Here is a 23,793-nt window from a genome sequence, read left to right as displayed (position 1 = left end):
TTGCTCCTCTCATTCTTACATAATGGTTTCCTACTTCGCTTATCGGCTCCTCCAAAGGTTTTTACTTGATCATACTTCTTATCCTTAATTCCTTCCAATACTTCAATTCCCAACCTTAATCCATAGTGAAAAGAGTAGCAACTCATCTTACAACACCTGTACCATATCTTTCCTTGTTACTCGAACTTCGATGTCTTTGTCCGATTGCCGGCTTCCCACACCGTAGCACCGGTGGCTGGGAATTACTTACCTACCGATACAATTGCACGCAAAATATCGTACGCATTCACACACCTATATGATTATTATCAACTATTCCACAAAATAATTCCAACGTTGTTCAAGCCTATACAAATCCCGAGGCTACACCGTACTTTCTTTCTCTTCCCCCTTATGTTCCGTTTCGTAATGCCTTCCGTTAGTGGCAACCTTTTGTCGTTAGGACTTGCCTTTCGACCAACATAATCACCAGGGAATAGTCATACACATACATATATACACACTCATTATCATTCTACTTATAAACATTTTCAAGCACTACTTAAATTTACCTTGATTTCCACGCGATATTGCGCTTTCTTCCTTTTTCCTCATTAATCTGCTCCAGTCTGCGCGACTTCTGTAAGGGTGCTATCCGCTTCACGGACTCCCGTTTCCTTTAGGTTACCCCAAATTTCCATTTATCCCCTTAAATTCCAAGTTTGCAAAATTTTCCACTTACTTCCCGGGGTCACCCATCCTAAAATTGCTCCTCCCCGAGCACGCTTAACGCGCAACTTCGACGGATTCTAGTCCTTAATGTCGGTATAATCACGTCCATTTCCATACACGACCTTCATTACATAATACGAGGCTAATTGAGGCCTTACAGATCCCGAGGCATATTCGCAACACGTCCTTTCTTGTACAATTACTGTTTTACCCTTCTTGACCTTCGGTAGTCACCTTTGCAAATTCTTGTTACTCAAAATCTGTACGCCGCGAATACCCATAATACCGTGCAGAATATACAGCTTCGTATTCCATTCTAACCATCCAGAACCTTCTGTTTCAGGTAACGGAATAAATATATTCAAACTTACGTGTGACCTCTCCGTCACCGCTTACCATTCTCCGCCGTATGCAAAGCTTCGCGCAAGGAATTTTTTATTTCCTATGACTTGGCTCTATCGCACGATCTAAGACGAGAAGAAGGTCAACAATTCCTAGATGCCGTAGCCTCCCGTTTATAAATGTGGCGCGCTTCACACCATAAACGGGACTCTACTAGACACGGTGCCGTAGACATTCCGAGGACCTAACCGCTTTGATACCACTTTTGTCACGACCCAACTCCGTAGGCCGCGACACGTGCCCTAGTTGGGCACTCATACGTACCTTAACTTAAATTAGCAGAATATTACAAATAAACAGAAATAATAATTTAACAAAGCCGAGTGGGCAAGACGCACGAAGGCCGATAAGGCCGTCACAAAACATAGGTAAACTCTAACCGTACGCAAATCTCACGAAACATATACAAAACCCACACCACATGTCTACAGACCTCTACAGAACAGAGCAGAACATAACATAATCATATGACGGGACAGGGCCCCGCCGTACCCAGAATAAATACATACATATGCGAGAAAAATTTTATGCCAACACACGAGCTCCCGGACGAAGGAGCACTTGACGGTGAGGCGACAACCTAGCAACGAATCCTCGGATCGGTCGTACGACATAGAGCACCCCGAAGAAAGGGGTCGATACGAAAAAATGTCCGAATATGTAAAGCGAAGACTGTAATAAATAACATTAAAATCGGAACAGAATGTGCGGGAAAACAAATGAGATGCATAAGTAATCAAAAATGCGTACCAGAAATCATACGTAATGCATGCAGAAAACATATGCAAAAGCCGGCCCCACTATGGGACTCGGTGAACAGAACAGAGGCGCTCCCTTCGGTCCCGCGCCAACACAGCATATACTTCGAGTAGGGAATATCTCCGAACAAATCATAACATACCAAGATCACATAATCGGATATCGAATAAGCGTACATGGCACGCATACACCACAACCCATGTACGTATATACACCCCCCTCACACGGGCGCGGCGAACAATGCGAGACATACGCTTGAGAACATATCCGGCCCGGGCTCGGTGTGGGAAACATTGGGGCATCCACGAGTGGAGTAGTGAGAAACTAATGCAACAAAAATATCATATATATTTCCGGAGACTCGATGAGGCGCATCAAACGACAATTCGGATTAATGAAATCGGACGGAGTCATAGTGCGTACCTTTCGGACATCACGGAGGATTATGTCGAACGAACGTTCGAAGTCAAAGTACATATCAAAACGTTTCATAGGACTTAATGAAATATTTAAAATGATTTTTGTTTAGTAGCACAAACATTTCTTAAAGGCGCTCGAAAACAAACCGTAAGTACAAAAGAGTAGAATCAGAAATAGGGGGGCCCGCCTCGGGCAATCGAGGTGGCGGGCGTAAATTACACATGTTAGACTTCATAATGTCACTTATGAGGGTTTTAAGGGCGACTCAAAATCATTTGCGAAAGGTATGAAGGTTTAGGCGCACTTATATCCAAAACAGGCATTATGGTTCAATTATGCTGAGTGAATAGTACTAAAAATCAAACTCAAATTTCTAGGAGCAGAATTATCCCCGAAGGTCTGTTTTCGGCCTAGTAGGTCTAGGACGTGCCAAACAAAGAATAGGTGTAGCTTTACATACCTGAGCTGCGCCTTACGCTCGTCAAATCTCAATTCTCGTTTCGTCCAGAAACTGCAAATGGTCACCTTTACCAGTTACTATTCATGCAGACTAATATTTCAATCTTTGGTTTCTATTTGGCTACCGAAATTTCGGCAAAGACTTCCCCTATAAACGTGACACCCCCGAGATTCAACTCGGCTCAAAATAATCAACAACAACCCGACAACAATACCAAGAGCATCAACAATCACTACAAACCACAATATAACATAACTAGTTTACTTTCCGACATAATGCGACAATTCCCATTCCGATTCCACAAGTTCAAACCAATATCGATATTTTCATATACACATATCAATTCGAGATCATTCAAACACAAGCCAAGAATATTTCAAACCTTACCTCCGATATTTGACAATTCCATATTCTATCCACTAATCCACCACCAATAACAATAATCTATACTTGAACACTTCATTATCTTAATATCATAGAATCATTCTAATGCGACATAATTCTCTACATCTTATTTTCATGCAACCTTAACTCATACATGCTTCCTTTACTTTGCGACGATCATGACGACGCAACTAACACATTAAACAAAATAAATCCAACATGTTTCCTTCTACCATGTACCACACGGCCATAGGCCAATTTTCCATCTTATCAAATTTTTGTCCATCTTTCACTTCCAATACAAATTCCACAATCACCATAACTAAAATACAACATAACATTCAATTCATCTCAACCATACAACATAGCTTCATACACGGCCATGCATACCTATCTAAATGCCATACAAACTTCCATATTTCCATGTATTCAACTCATTTACATATTCCACAACACAAACAAATCTTCAAAACATAATTAGAAAAGATGAATTCTTACCTTTTTCTTCAATCTTCTTCACTTGTCCAAAGTGTTGAATCGATAAAACCAACGACTTATCCTCCGAAATAATTACACCACGTTGTAGAGGGACCTTGAATTAGTATAAATATGACAAGAGAATAATTTTTGAGGCAAGATTTTCATGGGATAAAAATAGAGGGCTGGCGAATGCCCCTCTCTTGTTTCTCTCTTGTTTCTCCTTCTTCCTCTTGTCTTGAAATTTCTAGAAAATTAATGAACCTTACTCCTTTTTATTCTTAGCTTGTCATGTGACCATGTCACATGACTTGAATTAAAATTTTGTCCCTCTCTCTTTGCTATGGCCGGCCACCCTCTTGGGTTGGGCTTGGCTCCATAATTTTTTTTGTGTTAATTCCAAGCCCAATTTCCTTAGCCCACCTTTTGGTGATTCATAAAACCATTTTCCGACATTCCAATTTCGCCTTAGTCTTTTCCGATATTTCCACATCTACATTTTCCATAGCCAACTTATGAACCAAACAAAATCAATACATTACAATGTCCTTAACCTTCCTTAATATTTCCGCGTCAATATTTCCTTGAATATCACATGCACGCTATGTAGAATCCAATGGAAACCTTAATTCCTACCATTCCGACTTGTTTCCAATTTTTCCGAATACGCATAAAATGCGAGGTATAACAATAGGAAAGAGAGGAATAACTTGAGATGGGAAGAAAGGGAAAAGATGATGCTATAAGTGAACTCTGGGTATCGAAGAATGGGATACGTGACATTACATGGATGATACGGATAGCTAGATAGACTACTATTTGAGTTATGAGACGAAGTTATTAATTGGAGCGGATGTAGACATTGACTCATAACTAATGGTTGAGCTAAGTAAAATACATCCTTGTTTGGGGTGCTATGTTGGTTGTATTACTTGATTACAAAACTGCGAGATAATCGTGTTAAGCCTTCACACCTGAATTACCGTAGCTATAAATTATTGGAGATGACATGAATATGATGCAGTATGATAAGGGGATCGAGGAATGGGATATATGAGTTCAAGATTGAAAGTAAGGTAACGGATTGGAGAATGGTGTAAGTAAGACCATTAAGAGGGAAAGCGAGTAAGGAAAAATACAGGTGTAGAGATTGAAACGATGGGTCCTAAGACGTGACAGATATAGACTCTAAAACAAAAAGTGAAAGTTATGCAGAAATGAGTTTAATAACTAGTAAATAAGTGAACAAGAATCGAGCGGGTATCTGAGACTGTACTGAAAATTTTTCGTGAAAATCTTGAACAACATGACATTGGGAGCAAATAACTTGAGGAATATTGTAAAGGATAGCGATGGTATACTGGAATAGAGGCGAGGGAATTAAGAGTAGAGTCGTTTGTTAATGATATTGTGAGTTATAAGTGACAAATAAGGAGAGACATAAAGGTTTCTATAATAGAATATAAGATGTGATAATCCGGGGACTAACAAAGGAGAGAAAAGAGCATGACGAGATAACATACATCGAATAGAGAGAAGAGTTTTGGTATGTGTGAGATACGTAAAATAGAACGAACCAAAGGAAGGGAAGTTTACGGATAAGATTAGATGTTCGTACACGAATCACACAAGAACGGTTATGTAACCTATAAGTATTTACATATCGAGAATGAAATCGATGGGATACATAGAAAGAGGAGTAGGGGGTAAACAAGAATAGTGCGTTGGTGGTACTCCGGGTCAGGTAAGGGAGAATATATGGTAAATTAAGTCGAAATGTTGAGCCGGAATTATCATTAAGGACAAATAGGACGATCACTCTGGATGTGAAATAAGTATATGTTATATGTTTTCTACGGTATCCCTGAGGTGGGTTAGATTACTTACGGATTCGATAGGATCATTGAATAAAGGGGGTTTTACCAGAAGAATATCATGCCTTGGAACTTTCATTTTGTATCATTGAGGTTATAGCGAATTTCCAACAGCTCACCAAAGGGTTATGAAATTCTTGAAAATTTTGAAGTCTGGAATGAGTCGACGAGGGACACCTACGACAAGACATCTCGAATTAAATTTATCTAGACTCTACAGATGTAAATCAATACCATTATCATGGTCACATGGAAGAAAGAAAGTGGGATAGATTTGCAAACCATATAAGACTTAATATCATTATTGGGCAAGAAAAAGGATCGACGAGACTTAGAATTTCAAGTGAAAGATTCGGTATTCTTAAAAGTGTCGCCAATGAAGGGCGTTATGAGATTTGGCCAAAAGGGGAAGCTTAGTCCCTGATACATTAGGCCTTATGAGATTGTGCGCAAAGTAGGCAAAGTGGCTTATGAGTTATAGCTACCTCCTAATTTGGAGTCAGTTCACCCAGTTTTCCATGTTTCGATGCTTCGTAAATGTGTTGGAGATCCTAGTAGGATCGTTCTAGTAAATGATGTTCAAGTGACAAAAAAGTTGACTTATGAAGAGATACCCATTGCCATATTAGATAGGCAAGTACGGAGGCTTAGAAACAAAGAAGTGGCCTCAGTTAAGGTTTCGTGGAGAAATAATAACCCAGCGGAAATGACATGAGAAGAGGAAGAAATCATGAAATCCAAGTACCCGCACTTATTTCAGCCCCCGAAAGAGATCCAAGATGAGATATCAAGATCATAAGGTATATATGTTTTCTTTTTATGCATTTGGGTCGTGTTTGGCCAAATTCTTTTACTATTATGTTGTGGCCCTGTGAGGCATTGTTATTATGGGCTGTTGTGACAGGATGGTAGTGCCATATTAGAGGAGAAACTCTGGCGAAATTTTTGTAGAATCCCCGAGATCTTAACATTCGAGGATGAATGTTCTTAAGGAGGGATGAATGTTACACCTCGAAAAATTTTCTGTTGATGCACAGTGAATAGACTAACGAAGAGCACGAAGTATATGGTATTTCAATAAGTAAGGAATGACATTGATGACCCTAAGTAAGATCTAAAAGACATTCGATGTTAGACGAGAAAGTTTGCCAAGAGAAGACAAGGCATACCATAAGTATCGAAAGAGATTTACGAGTAACAAGTTAATGATGATTTAACAATGCTTTGGAGAAGAGTTATAACATCCCTTAGATTGTTAATGAGGTGGTAAACAAGTGTCAAGAGGTTCCATAAGAATTGGAGATCAAACGAGTCGACGAGAACGAGTTCAGAATGACTGGGCATTATACGGCCAAACATACTGGCCGTATAAAACATACGAACCGTATGTTTAGCCGTATAATCAGCCCAGGTTAGGACCCCTCTCTGGACCAAATCTACGGCCAGACATACGGTCAGTATAATTTATACGGACCGTATGTTGGTCCGTAGAATATGGTTGGGACTGAATTGTGTTATTAATAAGGGATTCAAGTTTCATTTCATTTCATTTCCCTTTCACACCCCTTCTCTCTAGAACATCTCTCTACACTTCTTCCATAAGAATTCAAGAGATATTAGTGTTCAACTTCATCAAACCAAGTGAATCAAGTGTAAGAAATCCATTAAAGTTCATCCAAAACAAGAAATCCAAGTGAAGGTGAAACTAGGGTTATGCTCAAGTGAAGTGTTTGCACCCAAGGTTCATTCCTACACTATCTAAGGTAAGTTTTATGGTATTTTTATGTTGTTTAAGGTATTGAGAAGTTGAAAGACTTGGATTGTAGAAGAATATAGAAAATGGGTCATGAATGTGGGAATAGTGTCATTTTTGAGTAAAAACTTGGATTGAGTCATGATTATTGATATGTTATGATTATAAGTATGTTATGAATGATATTTAAAACATTGTATAAGCATTATATGTGAGAGAATGCAATAGTGAACTATGACCATGATTATGGAGGAATTGAAGTGAAATTGTGAAATGTGGATAATGTAGATGAATGTTAATTGTTGTTTATAATATTGTGAATGTTGTTATGGATGTTTGGGAGTTGGTATGTAATATGAGGGAAGTTGTATAAACAAAAGAAATGCTTCCCAATTTTCCCTAGCTTTAGTAAGCACGTTCATATAATCGATTAGCTAATATTAATATGAACTCTCTTGAAGGTAGAAACGCTAGCATCGAAGGAGAACGATCAAGCGATAGAATTGTTAAATGAAAGAGGTATGTGAGGCTAGTCCTTTCTTTCTAAGGCATGATTTTCCCTCTTTCTCCATGAATTTTTCCTACATTTCGGAAACTAAGAGTCTATGTTCATGAATAGCCATATGAGATAAAGATAAGAGATACATTATGAGCAGGATAATGATGACGATGAGTCTATGACTATAAGGAGCTGCATATGTGTAAGATAAAGAAAATGGGTAAGACACGAGTATGATAATGGATGATGATGAGTTTAAGTCTAAAGAATCCTAAAGTAAGATATGATGCCCATGGAGTTAATGATTCTAAGTGTGGTTCCATTGATGATTTTTCTTGTGTACACTCACCTTAAAATGGTATTCCCCTCAAGGTGAGATGTGATGATTATGATTACTCCATAATGTAATCGGGGGTCCACGACCTCAAGTCACCCCGACATCGCTATAATTGCCTTCAATGTTCTAATGTATGCTTTAATTATAGATGTATGGAAATGCTAAGGATGATGTTGATTTCATTTGGGTATCTTTACGTATATGTATGTATGTATGCATAGCATCGAGTCCCGAAAGGGCCGAGTAAGGATAGCATCGAGTCCCGAAAGGGCCGAGTACGGATAGCATCGAGTCCCGGAAGGACTGAGTACGGATACCATCTAGTCCCGGAAGGGCCGAGTACGAGTGATACCGAGCCTATATGGCCAGGTACCTGGATGTACTACATTGTAAGTTATTGTATATGTAAGCAGGTGGATGTAACAAGTGTATCTCTAAGAGAATAAAGGTGTAAGTACGTATGACGAATGTTTAAAAAGTATTATGAGAAATGAATGGTTATTTTATCTTATGCTATCTGTCATGGTTATTTTATCTTATGCTATCTGTCATGCTCTTATCATGTTATTATCCACGCCTTACATACTCAGTACATTGCTCGTACTGACGTCCGTTTTCTTTGGACACTGTGTTCATGCCCACTGGTAGACAGGGAGATGACCCAGATTCATAGGAGCTTCTAGCAGACTTTGAGGGCACTCCATTGTTCCAGAGGTCCCATTGATTGATTATTTTGTGTACATATATGTTTTGGGCACGAAGGGGTCTTGTCCCGTCCATATGTCTAGTACTCTAGTAGAGGCTCGTAGATACGTATGTGTGAGTTGTATGGTCTCACAGTTTCTCCTCGTATGTATATACATTATTTTGATTTTGATAGCCGAAGGGCTTATGTATATGAAGTAAATTTGTTTCAAATGAAAAATGGTTTTCCTATGATTATAAGCATGAGATTAATGAATGATTGCACAATGAGTAAGAGTATGAGTGGTGCTTGGGGGTTAGCCCCGGGTACCCGTCATGGCCCTAGTCGGGTCGTGACAAAAGTAGTCTAGGTGTAATGAACCGTCCCGTCGTTACTTAATGCTTCACGAACCCATGCTCAATCTATGTCTATGATTGTAAATAATAAGCCCTATAGGGTGTTTTAAGGATTAATAGTGGGAAAAATCAATTTCGGATAGAGTTAGAAGTCGTGCGACCAGGGCAGGAAGTGGACCACTATAGCGGTCAAGGGACTGCCACAGCTGTCCCGCTATAGCGGGAACTCATCCGCCACAGCGGACGAGGCGGGGCAGTAGCCGCATTTTCGTCACTTAGTTTAATTTTTCACCCTCTTTTTTAATAAAATTCTCTCCAAGGTTGCTATTAGGTTCCCACAAGAAGGGGAAACCCTTGCCACCAAGAAAAGAGACTCTTTCTAATTCCTCCACATCTTTCCCCATGACTTCCATCTCTCATGGATTCGGATGAAGGTTATGAAAGCAATCCATGGGGATTCAATTGGTTGTTCGTCAACAAGGTAGGTTATGATTTACTTGAGTTAGACTTTGATTAGTGAATGGTAAATACACTTAGAGTTGATGGGAGATTGCATGATTAGGTCTTCGGACACAGAGTTGGGATGGATATATTTTGAAAACTTAATGAAAACTATGTGTAAATAGTAGCTAGGGTAACAATGAATAGTTGTTTGAGTGTTGGGTGTTATTATCGTTAAGGGTATGTGTTATGGAATGGGAATAGGTTATGCATCATGGCTAGAAAGGGTATTTCGTTGTTTAGAATATGTGTTCCTAGGAGAACTTGAGTTCCGTGTTTATTTCCAAGTATATTGAAATATTCGTATGATTGTCATTCTTACTAACAAAAGGTTTGCATTGGGAGGACTGAAGGAAATCGTGATAGTGGTACGCCCATCAAGGGCATGATTCATGACTTTGTTTGATTCATTGCATACATTGCATGTGGTTTTGAGGAAATACATGGAGCAGGAAGTTTTAGTATGAGTCAGTCGTGTTATCTGGTCATATGGCCGGGTTAGGTTAAATATGAGGTACCATTTGTCAGCTAATCATTGGCAGCAATGTAATGGTGAGAAATTTATATGATGTGGATCCGCGTTCGAGGTTCTTTTCGGAGCGGAGGATTTATGGCTCGGGTCCGATAAGTATCCGGAACGAGTGGTACATAGACACCATGGATCCCCTGCAAGTTATGACTACTGAGCAATGACATCAATTAACATGTATGTACAGCGTCGTTGGACCCTTGCATTGCATCTGTATTGCATTACATCTCATATTTCTACGTTCTGCATGTATATACTGCCAGTTTGTTATATTGCATTGTGCATCTGCTATGATTTCGTTAAGAATTTGTGGGGTGGTGGCTATTATGAGGGTTAGTGTAAGAGCGGATTTCAGATGGTAAGTTGTTCCCTGGGTGCATCTCATTGTAGTAAGTGAATTGGGTAGACAAACTCTACGGCTAAAAGTTAGAAATTAGAGGTTAGGGTAAATATGGAGGTCAGACTTAAATAATTGGCTTAAGGTAAGGTGGAATGGGTTCAAGTGACTAGTTAGATAACAAATATATTCCTATGGGGATAAAAAGGAGATAATAGTGGGGAGTAGAAAGGTAAGTTCATGAGAGTGAAAATAACCTATATTGAGAATCCTGAAGGTCCTGACTTATCTGCTTATCTTATTGACTTTATATTGTGTTGCGTGAACTAATCTTAGTCGACCTATGATGCTTACCAGTACGTGTGGTGGACTGATACTACTCTTGCTACATCCTTTTTGGGTGTAGGTATGTTGCTGGTTTAAGTTGAAGTTTCTTCATGTGGATTACCAGGCATTCTCCTACAACTTCGCTCATCTCACTCCAGGCAGAGGCTGGGTTATTTATTTTGTTTTCCTTGTGTAGTAGGAGCTCTTGTACCTGTCTAGACCAGATCCCGGGATGTTCTTTTCAATTTTCTTGTATTTAAAATAGAGTTTGCGTGAGCTTTTACTTTAATCTTTGTGATTTTTAAGAAATTGTTTATTATAAAATGGATGAGTATTTGGGTGGTTGGTAAGGGTTCGCCTACTAGTTAGTAATATGGTAGGTGCCCGCACAACCTGCCAGTTGGGGTCATGACAGTTAGTAACAGAGCTTAGGTTCCCGGTCTCACAAGTACAAGAGCAAATATCCAGTAGAGTCTTGTTGAATGGTACGATGACGTCCGTACCCGTCCGCAAGAGGCTATAGGACATTTAGAAGTTTCCCTTCATTTCTTCCATCGTGCTACCCCATTACGTCGCCTCCTAGAAAGATCCAATCGGTATCTGGCTGATTTCAATTAGTATCTTGACGGGCAAATCAGTATCAGTCGGTTCCAATTGGTACCTCTCTATATATCGACTCAAGGAAGACTTTCCACGAGTAGGTGCGTATTAATCGTGTGCACGAACGAAAATTTCTGTGATAGTGTAAGATTTACAGATTGTGTGCTTATTTTAGGAAGGTTGGCAAGTTAATGGCGCATTCGTACTCGTTAGGTGAAAACCGTGTTGTTATGCGCCAATGCAAATGAGCGAGCCCCTACGCGACCTGAACTGGTGGGCAAAATTTCTGCCCACTGGCACTGTAGTACCACTGCTGTGGTAAATGGACTGCTACAGCGGGCTCGCTATAGCGAGCATCAGGCCGCTATAGCGGACCTAAACTTCTGTAGGGTTCCACTGTAGCGAGACTTCCATCGCCATAGCGGTAGCGCCGCAGTGATCAAGTGACCGCCGCAGCGGTGCCATGAACCAGTAGCCTCTCCTTTTGCCCCCTGATCTTCCAACCTGTGCAATTCATCAACAAGTTAAGAAGAAACCATTTCCAAAGCAATTACCTACATAAAAGCATCTGCCCGACTAGGGAAATTGTCTTACGAGTGCCCTTAAATCGGGGCACACACACTAAAACACAGAAAGAAAATTATCCAAACATTCCAAAAACAAACCAACAGCAAGAAATTGTCTGAACATCAAAGCCCTACAAGGGCAAGTGATAACCAAAGCTGATAAAAAAGGGAGTGGGGATCTCTAAGCCACTCCTTGGCTAGTCGCCTCGTCACCACCATCCTCCGAGTCACTAGAGTTCTCGCTGCCAAGTCCAGAGACACTGAGGAAGGAGAACTGAGGGGCATCTCTGATTGTCACCTTGGGGTGCTTCGCCTTCGGGACTAGGACCTTCAGAAGGCTTTTCATGCCTTTCCACATCCTCACGAACAGCTCGTCCCTAGCCCGACTTTTCTTCTTCTCCTTGTCCAAGTCATCCCGGAGATCTACATGGGCCTGGGCCAAGGATCCATGGGCACCCTGCAAGGCATCCATAGCCTCCCCCATCTTGCTCAGGTCTTCCATGTAGCCCTTCATCTACTCAGTAATGAAATAGCCAGTACCAGCAGCACCACTAGACGATCCGGGCTCCATGGAAGGCTGTGCAAACCCCATCATGGCCGCTTTCACCATAGCCATATCTGTGTCCATGCACTCTAAGATACCCGGGGTCTGTGACTGACCACTCCTGCCCTGTGGGCCATCGCTATTATCACTGTCATCCGAGCCAACCCTCTTTCTCTTACCCCTACCGGGCATTCCTTTGACCTTCGGTGGGTCAAAATCAACATCACACTAGACATAACGGTCCCCAGGCTCCACAGGTACCCTAGCATTACGGCATAGATGGGTAATCAGGGAGGGAAACATCAAACTCGAGCCAGCCTTGGCCATAAAACCCTGCCACTCCTCGATCACCTGTATCCCCACATTCACGAGCACGCCATCCATAATGTAAGCCACCATAAGGGCCTCGGGGTAAGTGACGTTAGTAATATTACTCAAGGGGCGAACCCGTCGAGCAACGAGGTTCAGCCATCTTCGAGCCTCAGGAGTGAAGTGTCAACTCTTAATGGCAGGATGGGTGACACCCCAGGTAGCCTTCCTCCTCTTGGACTCTTTCACTAGCATCCTTACTAACCGCGGCCCGTTCCCCACATGGTCCTTAGTCCGAAGCTCAGCCTGAGAAGGGTTGGGCAAACCATGAACAACATTAAGGGCCTCAGCGCCCACCTTTATGTTGACCCCCATGATAGTAATCTCCGGCTCTGGGGCAGTCCAGTCAACAGTAGGGAGCATAGCATAGAATTTCCTGACCCAGTTGCAGTTAACATTCCTCAGCTCCTCGACTAGCGGATCCCAACCTATGCGATGTAGAAGCTGATAGAACTCCGGGGCCAGCTCCACCACCTGGTCCATAATGAAGGCCCGCTCGTGGAGCAGGCCCTTAGTCTGTTGTTCCATGTAACGCCTCTTGCAAGCATGGAAGGCGAACTTGACTTATGCGGAGGGAGAGGGTGGTTGTTGTCCTTGTTGTTATTGTTCAAGTTGTTGTTGTTGTTCTTGCTGTTGTTGTGAATACGCCATAGTAGAGTGAGAGAGTTAACCTGAAAAAGGGAAAAACCGAGTTAGAATTTTGTGGCACTAAAATTTAGCAGTGATAGGCCATGCATGAAATAGTAAAATCCCAAATTTTCGTTTCTGCCTTAAGCAACTTCACTGCGGCGGTGGAATGACCGCTGTAGCGGAGCCACTATAGCTGTAAAAAAAAAAGCCGCTATAGCGGACTAGGCATCATCATGGAGTTGCCTCATCGCTGTAGCAGGCTCGGTACAGCGAGCAGAGGCCCGCTACAGCAGGTATCTTCTAATAGCAGGGACCGCTGCCAGCGACCAAACCATCGCCACAGCGGGACCGCTGTAGCGATGGATTGTCTACCACAGCAGACCGATCTTCCTGAGTCCGAAAAACCTCCCAAACCCAACTTTTAGGAAACCCAAATTTTCACTATGGTTTCCCTATTTTTGTCAAGGATCAAGTAGTATGATAGCATGCATGACTTTTACAACCTATAACACCCTCTTCCAACTACCATGGGTACCAAAATTTTGAGCAGGAACATAAAAAAATTGCACCACTACAAACAACCCCACCCCAACAAAAACTACCTCTTTTCTAAGCGGATCTTCAGTATAAAGTGTTGCTAGAACAATATGAATGACGAAATAACCCTCCATGATCCAAGAAACTTCCCACCCCAAGAAATCAAAACCCATATTCAAAGAAACCAAAACTTTCTCTAAGCTAGCAAGTCAAGCATGAAAATTTCGAAATAGGAAGCTATAAACAAGTTATAAGACAGTGAAAGAGAGCACATACCTTAAAATAACAAGAGATCTGCAAGCTTTGCAAGGGAAAAGTGAACCTTACGTGCGGAGAAAGTTTTATCTTTCATTAGGTTTTGTGGAGTGTTTTAGGAAATGGAGGAGGGTAGAGTGGCTAATAAAGAAGTGGGAAGGGAAGTAAGGGGACTGAGTAGGTGAATAGGGGGAATAATTTTCGTGAGAGACGGGGAGTTTTAAGTTATGGGGATAAGTGGGAAGTGGGAGGGATTTATTTTTTAAACTGGTCGACGATCGCTGCGACGATTGATTTACCGCTGCAGCGATACCGCTATAGTGGCCCTCTGACTGCTGTAGCGGGCCGCGTTGAAATCCAATTTTTTTGAAATTTTTCCGTTCTCATAATACCACCTCAAAATCCTACCTCCTATGGTGTAAGGTCAAGGAGTGTGACCATTACCTCACCCTACGCCGTTCGGGGATGAACGATGGTTTAATTGGTATCTAATGTAACGACTTGTCTGGTCGTTACTTAATACTTCGCGAGCCCATGCCCAATCTAGGTCTATGATCATAAATAATAAGCCCTATAGGGTGTTTTAAGGATTAATAGTGGGAAAAATTAATTTCGGATAGAGTTAGAAGTCGTAGGCCTAAGGCAAGAAGTGGACTGCTATAGCGGTCAAGGGACCACCACAGCGATCCCGCTATAGCGGGAACTCATCCGCCGCAGTGGACGAGGTAGGGCAGTAGCCGTGTTTTGGTCACTTAGTTTATTTTTCACCCTCCTTTTTAATAAAAGTCTCTCCAAGGCTGCTATTGGGTTCCTACAGGAAGGTAAAACCCTTGCCACCATGACAAGAGACTCTTTCTACTTCCTCCACATCTTTCCCCACGACTACCATCTCTCGTGGATTCAAAAGAAGGTTGGAAAGGTGAGAAATTCATGGGGATTCAATTGGCCATTCGTCAATAAGGTAGGTTATGGTTTACTTGAGTTAGACTTTGATTAGTGAATCATAAATACACTTAGAGTTGATGGGAGATTGCATGATTAGGTCTTCAGACACGGAGTTGGGATGGACATATTTTGAAAACTTAACGAAAACTATGTGTAAATAGAGCTAGGGTAACAATGAATATTTGTTTGAGTGTTGGGTGCTATCATCGTTGAGGGTATGTGTTACGAAATGGGAATGGGTTATGCATCATGGCTATAAAGGGTATTTCGTTGTTTAGAATATGTATTCCTAGGAGCACTTGAGTTCCGTCTTTATTTCCAAGTATATTGGTATGATTATAATTCTTACTAACTAGAGGTTTGCATTGGGAGGACTGAAGGAAATCGTGATAGTGCTACACCCATCAAGGGCATGATTCATGACTTTGTTTGATTCATTGCATCATTGCATACATTGCATATGGTTATGAGGAAATACATGGAGCAGGAAGTCTGAGTATGGGCCAGTCGTGTTATCTGGTCATATGGCCGGGTTGGGTTAAATATGAGGTACTATCTGTCAGCCAATCATTGGCAGTAATGTAATGGTGAGAAATTTATATGATGTTGATCCGCGTCTGAGGTTCTTTTCGGAGCAGAGGATTTATGGCTCTGGTCCGATGAGTATCCAGAACGAGTGGTACATGGACACCATGTGTCTCCTGCGGTCATGACTACTGAGCAATGAGATTAGTTAGCATGTATGTACAGCGTGGTTAGGCCCTTGCAATACATCTGCATTTCATTACATCTCATATTTCTACGTTCTGCATATGTGTACTGCCAGTTGTTATATTGCATTGTGCATCATCTATGATTTTGTTGAGATTGTGTGGGGTGGTGGCATTTATGAGGGTAAGTGTAAGAATGAATTTCATATAATAATTTTTTCCCTGAGTGCATCTCATTGCAGTAAGTGAATTGGGTAGACAAACTCTACGGCTAAAAGTTAGAAATTAGAGGTTAGGGTAAATGTGGAGGTGAGACTTAAATAATTGGCTTAAGGGAAGGTGGAATGGGTTCAATTGACTAGTTAGATAACCGGTATATTCCTACGGGGATAAAAAGGGGAGTATAGTGGGGAGTAGAAAGGTAAGTTCGTGAGAGTGAAAATAACCCATATTGAGAATCCTGAGGGTCCTGACTTATCTGCTTATCTTATTGACTTTATATTGTATTGCGTGAACTAATCTTAGTCGACCTATGATGCTTACCAGTACGTGTGGTGTACCAATATGATTCTTGCTATATATATATATATATATATATATGCATAAGAGTACAAAGAAACATTACAACTCTATCTGAGTGACATAAGGTCGATAAACCTCCGATTACCATTATGGAACTATCATCATGAATGTATCTCACCTTGAAGGAACAATAACCATAAGACAAAGATCAATAATATCGTAAGAACATCAAAAACCATAAGCTTCTAGTATTTCTAGTAATGGAGTCAATATGGATATCATTCGTATAGGTTGGTTTCAATAAGATCTGCCATAAGAAAGAAAAGGATAGCCTTAACATACCTCACCGTCTACTTAACCACTCAACGTCTATCCTCTCGTGCTTGAAAATCTACATTCAAGATGATTCATACGAAGTTCAAGTTATTGAAACTCTCATTAGGTCAAACTAAATTAATTGGTGAGCTAGAGAAAATTGGGCAGCATTTCCCCTATATCATCTACTTCCACCAAACTCCAAAACAACAATAATAACATCAATGATACCATATCCAAGAGATTACATTCAAATTAAACTTAAATCAATCCAAAACTCCCTTTCAAAATCAACCCATAGCCATCATCTTCAACTTAATACCTTGTGACTCCTCTACTATGATTCTCTTCATTTTAAGGCTTGCTAAACCTTCAATTCAACTCAACATAAGAAATAAGATGAAGAACCTACCTTATACTAGAAGAACTTCACCTCACACAACTTAATCCAAGACCAATTTCACCACAACATCAAGTAGAAACAAGAACAATCATCTTCCATGAACTAGCTTGGGGTTTTAGAGCTTGATCTTCTCCTGTGATGGTTTGGAATGATTTGAGATAATGGAGAACCTTCAAGAGAACCCTTATAAGGTAGAGAGATATGGAAAGTGTATACATGAAATAGGACTTTTTAGAACTTTAAAAAGCCCTTGAACCGCCCCTCCGCCTCAACTTGCTGTGGAGATGCAGCCTAGCAAATGGAAACTTGTGGCCGTAGCTCTCCACCTTTTCTTGGGGTGGTGTTGGGCAGTGAGGTGCCTAAAAAATGAAAGTTTGAGACCAGGTTGCTGCACAGAAAACTCAATATGTGGTCGCAAACTGCCCATAAACCCCACTTTTCGCGAAAATGCGTTCTTTTCGATTCGTTTGACCTCAAATCCTTATGATATCTCCTTAACACTTATGTAACCTTGCATTAACCATCTAAGGAGCCTTATAACCTCCTCTCAAGCGTATGCTAAACGAATTATAGCACAGCGACGTAAAAATCTTCCGAGGCATAACAGGTGGAGATCAAACATAATTTCTGTTTCATTCTCTTGATAATTATCACGTGAACTTGAATAGCCACAATATTGTGTTCATTCCTACCAATAAAAAAAAAAATGCTAAAAAATGAGAAAAACATTCTCTGATAACTAACTTTCAGTTTCTCTCATCTAAAAAAATCCTTAGTTTTCTGTATCTATTTTTTTTCCTAGATGAACCCAAATCGAAAAAGAAAACAAAAACTCCCTCCATCCCAATTTATGTGACATTCAAGAGTTAAACAAATTTTCTTTGATCTATATTTTTTCCTAAGCCTTTTAAATATTTTGAATTGTTAATTATTCTGACTTATAGTACTTTTTAAGTAGTTTCCAAATATATAAATTTTATTTCAAAATAACTTAAATATTTCGTGTTCGAATTATGATCAAAATTTACAAGTTTGACTCTCAAAATTTAAATTGAAACAGAGGGAGAACGTATTATGCCAAAAGACTTCCATTATCTACATAGGCTCAAAGTGCTTCCTTTAGCCTCTTGCAAAAACTTTTAGTTAGCACTAATATTTTTCATCTGTTTTTTAGTGGCAGAAGTCTTTAACATGTGATAATTTTTTTAATCTTGATGTAAAGTAACTAGTTACATGATCAAAATTTAGTGGAGTTTTCTTTCTTTTTATTCCGCATAAACAAGGTGACGTGACACCTACCTCACTATGACTAGCATTTGCATTTTTCTCCTTTTTTTTTGGCAATTTTTTCTTCATTTTTCTACTATATAGAAGAGCCAAGAGTTGGACGACCAAGGGCAAAAGAGTCTTTTTCCCCACAAAAAATCTCACATGTACGGGTTCTCTCGCTCACTTCAATTCTAGAAGAATCAGTTCAACAAGAGAGACCCATCGATTCTTCCATGTCAACAAAATACTCTTTGCTCTAGATTTTCGAGGACGGGTCTTTGAGTTCTCTTCGTCTTTCTCATCTGGGTGTTGCGAATTTTGGCAGCTTTTATCTCAATTTTTCCCTAATTTTCTTCTGGTTCTCTTCAAATTTACCAATTTTATGGCTAAAATTCATTGTTGTTGTCAATATTTTTCTGCTTAATCAAAATTGTTCATTATTTCTCTTTTCGTCCTTAATCAGTCTCTTTTGCATGATTATTATTTTTCTTCAAACTACTATTTCAATTCTCTTCATTTTCTCAGTTGGGTGTTCTAATTTCAGGTATGTTTTTCTTTCAATTTTGCCCAAAGTTCATCACATTACAATCTAGAAAAGAATAAAGAATAAATACAAGAAATTTTGCTTTCAGGTATTACTCATAGTTGAAATTTGCCTCATAGAACTTGAGGATAAACAATAATTCAGAAACTTAATTATAAGCTTTTGATTTAAATTTTCTTTTTACTTGATTCTAGCGAAGGCGTCTTTACAATGAAACTCGCATTGTTATTTTCCTACTGTTGCTCAAAATGTATTCTTTTAGAAGTATATGCTTTGTTAATATGATTTTATCACTGATCTCTATTTTGATTTTAACTATTTAATGCTAATTATGTTAATCACGTATCATTACAACTACTACTATAATCGATAAAACTTTTTATTTAGACCAAACAAAAAGCCAATAATAAATTCAAAAATACACATAATATTAGAACAAAACATCAAAATTTGATACAATAAATAAAAGTAATCATAGTTGATATAGCTTATGCTCAAAATTTATTAATTAAAATTGTTTTTATTAGAGAAAAATAAAATTAGTATCTATAAATTGAATTTTAATTATTTAATGCTAATTTTGTTAATCACATATGATTATACAACTAATAATATAATCGATAAATATCTTTACTTAGACCAAACAAAACGCTAATAAAAATACATTTATGTACATCATTAATCAACTTATTCTTAATTTTATGTTTAACTTATGTGCATTAAATTCAAGTCTTAGATATAAAAAGACTTTTACTAGGATGCGTGTGACTCCAAAATAAGACGTCCTAGAATGAGTCTAAATTAATCCTGCCTCAAAATAAATATCAAACATCGAATGAGAAATTTTAAAAAAAATATATAATTATCCTTATTAGAACCATTTGTCTTGGTCTTTAGCTTTCCAACGCAAGATTTCCTTATTCCAGTGTTCATCAATGAACTCTTTAAATCTCTTCATAGGTATGCTTTTCAACTTTCCAATTCATGTCTAGATGATAATGTCGGACTTTTTCAATTCTAAATTTTAGATGAATTGATAATTCTGCTGGCCAATTGCAGGTCTCTTCACAATTCTCCATTGCTAATCGCTACTCCTTCCCTGTTTTGAAGTTCCATCTATCTCTTCATGTGAATTTTTAAACTTTTTCCTGTGCTTTTTTCTTCTTTGTCTTTCAGTGTGGGATATATATATGTGTGTGTGTGCACGTGCGCGCACGCGTGTGTGTGTTTTACTGAGTTGCTTCTCCATATTCCACACTCTTTCAAAGTATGAGTTTTTTTCTATCGATGGTCGTTGATGTTGTGAAAAAGGTATTTTGTCGGGGTTCTTTGCTTCCATATTTTTACAACTAAATCCAAGCATGTGTTCATTTTGGTTGGATTTGGGATACGAAGTGTAAGTCACACTGGGTTGAGGCAAAAGTCTGCCTTAAGGCAACTTTTTTTTTCTTTTGCCCGAATAGGCGTACTTTGCTACGAAACTCTACCTTGTGAATTTTTTAAAAATTTTTGATTGAGCGGGAGTTCGAATCCGGAACCCATGAATTTTTAGGCAAAAGGCAAAAATTAAAGACCACCCCTAAATAAGGGCAATCATTCAAATTGCCCAAGGGGGAGGGGATTACAATGTGAGGAATCGAACTCTCGCCAACAAAGTGAACGTTCAGGTAGCTAATCAGCTGAGCTACTAATTAAGATCCCCATATATAGTTCACTTTAATTTACATGCATCATGTTAAAAAAAGAACAAACTAATTAAGAGTTAAACTTTAAATAAGAAAGATTTAAAAGCTTTTATTCGATCACCTTAACTTACATGCATGGTGTGTGTTGGGCTCGTACTCTGCACGGTCTATACCTTAGGTTTCCAGTGATGACCAGTTAACAAGAAAAAAAATCACCCTAGAGCATAGTTCTCAAATTATAAAATGTTAATATGTGCCTACTAATTTTTAGAAAAGCAACTAAACTGAACTAGATGTCCTGATGTCCTCTCTGGTTTTCAAGTTTCAACAATGCCTTTGGTATTGGGTTAACTAATGTATCTTTGGTTTATTTATAAGAACACATTGTACTATAATGGTCAATGTGACTAATTATGCGGAGTTCTGAAAGACTTTCTGATATCTATATCCTGTGTTCATTTGCGGTGTGTTTTAGGCATGTGTTTATATCTCTTGCCATTAGAAGAAATATTTAACTATGAATAAAGAGTGTTCTCAATTTAAAAAAAAATCTTTTGAATAAGTCTATTAGTTCGCTAGTTTTTTATTTTAGCTTTGTTAACTATAAAGAAGCTATTGAATGATTTAACTTATCCCTTGATAGAGGAATATTGCTTCAGATACATTGTAGCGAGTTGCTTCGATATATTTTTTTTTAGTACGATCACGTGGACATGATTGTTATTGAATAATCTTAGCTGAAGAACAGAATTTTTCCTGCTACAAAGATAGGAATCAAATACCATTTATTGAATAATGAGTAATTTAAGTAGCTGAAAATTTTACTCCCTTCGAAAACAAACAGTTATACTACTTTGCCCTCATTTGGTATTTCCAAATCTAATAACTACTAAAGCAGAGCAATAATTTGAAATTTGTTAACTTTGTGTTGAACTTTGAACACATTTCCACTATAACCATCATAATTCATCTGACTTTGATAATTTAATATGATTTCTCCTTTTATTATATTCTTTTCTCTTTCTTACTTTGCCCCTTTTTTAAGAATGTTAAAGCATCATTCCCACTAGGATCCACCTCAATGAAATGGCTTTTCTACTCAAAGGATAAAATAAAATTTACTTGCCATGATCATGAAAGACTCAAAGTGTCTCATCTGTCACCTCAAAAAGGCTATGAACTATTTTTCTTGGTACTGTTTCTTCGATCCCTCAACATGTTAGAGCTTCACATATTTATGTTTATCTTTATGTTGGTAAGGCCTAAATCTTTGTACACAGTTTATTGAAACAACCAGTGTTGGTAGTGCTTGCTTTTGTGCTTTAATTTGTTTATTTCGTCGCTTTCAAATTGTAGTTACAAGTTATAGATGGACCACATATGGTGTAGAGGAATAGAATTAACTTCGCTTAGCATAGCAAGAACTTCCCTCATTTCAAGAAGAGGTAGTATTTTGATTCATGCAATGAACTTATGATGACATTTTACATTTATATTGTGGGAGTTTTAGCTTTAATATCCCCTGAAACATTCTTATAACTAGCCACATGTGGTTTATCCTTAGGAAAGCCTGCAGTTGGATTTGATTCAAGCAAAATTAGTAATTACTCATGTGGTTTATCTCTACAAGGTGTTAATTTAACTTTACAGATCAATCCAGGTAGCAGCAGTTTCAGGCGATGTCGCTCTGCACTAGAATTATGTCAGAAAGGTGTGATACTTACAATATCATGCTAAGAAAATGTTGTTACCTTCCAGTTCTGCTGCATCCAGTAAGAGCTAAGCCTCAAATTTCTTAGACACTACTAGCATGAAAATAATATATTTGGACTTCCTCTAGAGTAGATACATCTTTATGTGGCAATGACATCTGCAATAGATAAAATGTTGAATATATATTTGTGTTTATTATCTCCTTATGCTATATTTATTGAACTTGGGATATAAATTTCAACAGTAGATGACCTCTTTTTCCAATATTCGATCAATAATAGAGTTCAAATGAGGATATTGCGGCTAATTATCCTTCAAGATGTAAACAATTAGGCAATAAAGAAATACCTTATGAGAAACACATGTTATCGAATGTTGTACACGGACACATCACCATCCTTGGACTTGAACATGCTTCATGTGTGCTTGAAGGAATAATTTCTTTGGTTTAGCAAACTATTTGGGTGGTCCATGTTGGAAAGCCAAGGACACAAAACACGTGAATCTGGAAGTTTGCTATATGTGTAACTTCTCAGTTGTCAATGATTATTCAGCTCTTTTGTATTGTCCTCAATACTTAAATTCTATTCTATTCCATTTTTATTGTTTTTGGCCACCTAATATGATTATCATAATAGAACTCATAATAATGTATTGCATTCTCTTCGTATATCTAGGTGAAGGAGAACTTTGGGTTATGCGAGTTTTAAAGAACATATTTGATCCCATGTCCAACTGCAGGACGAGGAATGCAGTATATTAATGGCAAGATCATGAAATAGCATGTTCTATGATTCAATAGAGGTGACAGAACTTTGTCACAACTGAATCAATTCTTTCTAATGTGGAAAAAACTCATCCAAGATATGCTTTATTCTTTGTGCGGACATGCAAATTGTGACTAAAGAGAAGATTATGTAGTCTTAAGCATCTCGTGAGTACAAGTTTTGAGGAATCATAAGATATTATCAGCACATTGCTTGATCCAAGATGACAAAAGAAGTACAAAAACATTTGCCATAACGATGGAAATTTTTCATTAAAAGCTGTTATACTCTCTTCTAAGCTGGGCACTAGCTGGGCAGTAGGATTTGACTTGGCCATGAAAAATGTTGTGGAAAATGAGAGCACCTACAAAGATAGCTTGTTTTGGTTGGATTATAGCAGTGAGACCCTGTTTAACTCAAGATATGCTATAGAAGAAAGGCTTCTATCTATGTAGTAGATGTTTCTTCTTCTACGAAAACTCACAAGAAATCTGCAAGTCATGTGTTTTTGCATTGCAGACTTGGGATCTATTTCTAAGCATTCCTGTTTTTATCATTTGGAATATTTGGTTGGAGAGGTACAAGAAATGCTTTGAGGATAAAAAGAA

The 23,793-nt window shown here is 38.7% G+C and overlaps 1 long non-coding RNA gene across 3 annotated transcripts; it reads left to right on the top strand.

The window, feature by feature from the left end:
* Positions 1-18,632: 18,632 nt before the first annotated feature.
* Positions 18,633-23,793, top strand: LOC132056896 (uncharacterized). Of its 3 annotated transcripts, none has more exons than XR_009415013.1 (3): positions 18,633-19,020; positions 20,080-20,148; positions 21,761-23,089. It is a non-coding gene; the product is annotated as an uncharacterized LOC132056896 (long non-coding RNA). The 3 variants fall into 3 exon arrangements; XR_009415012.1 differs by lacking the exon at positions 18,633-19,020 and adding an exon at positions 23,096-23,793 and having other exon boundaries at positions 19,827-20,148; positions 21,761-22,477; XR_009415014.1 differs by lacking the exon at positions 18,633-19,020 and adding an exon at positions 23,096-23,793 and having other exon boundaries at positions 19,847-20,148; positions 22,356-22,477.

Source organism: Lycium ferocissimum, chromosome 5 (genome assembly GCF_029784015.1).
Source record: "Lycium ferocissimum isolate CSIRO_LF1 chromosome 5, AGI_CSIRO_Lferr_CH_V1, whole genome shotgun sequence".
Classification (NCBI taxonomy): domain Eukaryota; kingdom Viridiplantae; phylum Streptophyta; class Magnoliopsida; order Solanales; family Solanaceae; genus Lycium; species Lycium ferocissimum.
This window is presented reverse-complemented; position numbering and strand designations above follow the sequence as displayed.